Source organism: Adiantum capillus-veneris, chromosome 23 (genome assembly GCF_014529385.1).
Source record: "Adiantum capillus-veneris isolate H3 chromosome 23, ASM1452938v2, whole genome shotgun sequence".
Classification (NCBI taxonomy): domain Eukaryota; kingdom Viridiplantae; phylum Streptophyta; class Polypodiopsida; order Polypodiales; family Pteridaceae; genus Adiantum; species Adiantum capillus-veneris.
The window spans coordinates 17217568-17220562 of NC_140953.1; the positions used below are offsets into that span (position 1 = coordinate 17217568).

A 2995-nucleotide genomic window follows, 5' to 3' on the forward strand; every position below is an offset into this window, starting at 1 on the left:
ACATAATGCTTCATAATATTGGATTGAGAGCCTAAAGTTGTGAGTGCACGCATGTGCGGATGCATACGTGCATGGTGCGGTGTGGTGCATGCGGAGAACGGGAGAAGCACAAGATTGCGTGGGTGGAGCAACCTCAGGAAGTGTTGAGTGAGGAGCACCTTGTTCTTCATATACAAAGAATAAGGGTATGTACACACGGTGGGTGGGAGGCCAGACACCGGATGTCCAGGCCCGGGCAAAGGCACAATGCCTTTACCCCAACAAACTCCCACTTAAAGGTGATGCGTCAATAAGTGAGACCTACTAGCTCAACTAGTAGTATGTACAAGAAACTAAGTGAGAGACTCTCTCAACCTATGCCCACTGGCTCACTCTGTACATGCAATCATATCGGATCTAGTGGTAGGAGAGCATGCGTATCCACACTATGCGTATCCTGCAGACAACTTTGTATGGTTTGCAAAGCTCCATAAAGCATCATGCTAGTGTCACTCATCGTACGACTGACAATCCCTGCTGCAAATCCCACTGCAGCTACTAGATTGGGCCTTGACACTAACAAGTCAAACATGAACACCCAAACACTAATGAAATTTGTGAAAACCTGGTTGTACTCACCTCCCTTGTGCTATCTGTATGTACTGCATTATCAAGACTACTCATCACATATGGATGTGTCAACGTCAACACTGGGATGGCTACATCCCTCTCACCCATAGGCAGAACCGTGTGCCCCGTTATCAACTCATCAATTGCTAGCATGAGCATATTAAAGAAATCCATGTTTGTCATCTCTGTCTGTGTCTCTAGGGAGCATACTTGCTCTACCTTTGTCTGCACAAACTCTGACAACACGTGTTGTGTCTCAGTAGAGCACTGCTGCTCTATCTCGATCTCTACAAAGTCCACTAGCACGTCCTTCATAGCTAAATGCTCTATCTGGTGAGCATGGTGGAGCTCACCCATGAAAGAGACACGTCTCATCTCTCACTCAAAGCATGCCAACAACAAAATAGAGACTATGCCGTCTCGAACCTCAGACACATGCATAGGATATACCAAGCCACAGTGGGCTCCTCTAGCAATCAATAATGAACCGCAATGCATATGGAAAGAATCCTCTCTGAGAAGTGTCTAACGACCACAAGCTGCTAACTGCCTCACTGGGATCAAACTTTGTCTTAGCTAAGGAACATAACACACATGTCGTAGCGTGTATGATGCACCACTTGTCAAAGACAAACAAACGTCTCGTGCACCCTCTATGTCAAACGATGAACCATCGGTCAAGTGCAGACAACCAAAACTCCCACTAGAAAATGTGATGATCCACTCACGACATGGTGTGACATGGAAAGCAACATTGCTATGTAGTAACCATTGTGGAGAAAGTGTGATATCCATAGACATATTTGCAATAGGTACACTTGAGGCAAGCATGACATCACCGTCACTGGCATAGACTACCACTGGAAGTGCCTCTCTAACATGTGTCAAAGCCATATCTGCATCTCGCATACATCTTCGTTGTTGCCTCATACGTCTGAAACAACGGTGCCTAATGTGCCTTGTGTGACCACAATGCCAACATCGTACGTATCGGCAAGAACGAGACCACCGTCTCTCATTGTCACACATGTCTATTGCCATAAGTGAATGCAAAAATGGCAACAAAAGGTGGAAGGCCACTCAACCACTACACAGTCATGAAAACCACGACCAATAGCATCAAAATCGATGCTCGCATATACATAAAAAATAGCTCCACAATCTGTTATCTGCAAGCATAAACTAGGACAAACAACTCAACCGAGCATAAAGTGCATAACCATATACGCAAGTACATAGCAAACTAGCTCAAAACGCATCCCATAATAGAAAAAAATTGCAAAAAACTTATGAAACATATGATTGTCTATCTGTAGCCACACAAGCATACACAAACCTCACTCCTGTGAGAGTGGGTACAAGAACACCAAACTGTGTTCAAGTTGACAAAACCTGTCAAAAAAGTGAGGATAAACACCTGATCATAGTCAAAGTGGGAATATATCGACCACTGTACAAGATGGCATGACACTGTAAAATTTTATGGCAAGAAGACGGGGGAAAATGAACAGAGTTTCCTTTGCGAAATGAGCCAAAACTCAACGAAAATCGCAAGCCAAAAAATTGCAGATAACTACCAGAGTGGGAGTAAACTCAACCACTAAACCATTAGAGAGTAAAATGCAGATACGCATAAACCATGGCAAGAATCTAGGAAAAATCCAACAGAGTTTCCCTTGAAGACTGAGAAAAAACTCAAAAAATCTCACAAAAGAAGTGCACCAAAACGGACACTCAGTGTCTCAGTAAGCAGATCCACAAATGGCATACATAGCACTATCAAAACCCTAGCAAAATAGCTCACTCTTGATCGAGTGGCTCTATGGACGTGTATCTATGCAAAAACACCTATAAACCTACAAACCTACTACTTGCAATCTATAGCTAGCTCAAACTGTATCCGCATAATGCATACATATCATGAAACTGCACCAAACCATGCAAAAAAAACTCTCTAGAATGCTCCACATAATCGTACATGAGCACTACATGTGCCACATCAGCTATGTTGGAAAGATTGTACTTTGATACCACTTGTGAGTGAGTGTATGTGCGCATATACGTGCGTGCGCAGTGCAGTGTGGTGCGTGTTGGGAAGGGGAGAAGCACGAGAGTGTGTGGGTGGAACAACCTCAGGAAGTGTTGAGTGAGGAGATCCTTATTCTTCATATACAAAGAAAAGGGTATGTACACACGGCGGGCGGGCGTGCGGACATCGAACGTCCGGCCCCAGGCAAAGGCACATCGCCTTTACCCCAACCAACTCGGTGGACGGGCGGTCGGACACCGGAGGTCCGACCTCGGGCAAAGGCACAACACCTTTACCCAACAAAAGTAACTATGAAAAATTTGATTAAGAAGTAGGAAGTAATTTTCCTACGATATT

The 2995-nt window shown here is 44.4% G+C and overlaps 1 pseudogene; it reads right to left on the minus strand.

The window, feature by feature from the left end:
• Nucleotides 1–385: 385 nt before the first annotated feature.
• On the minus strand, nucleotides 386–1650 carry LOC147427466 (uncharacterized; annotated as a pseudogene).
• Nucleotides 1651–2995: the final 1345 nt, after the last annotated feature.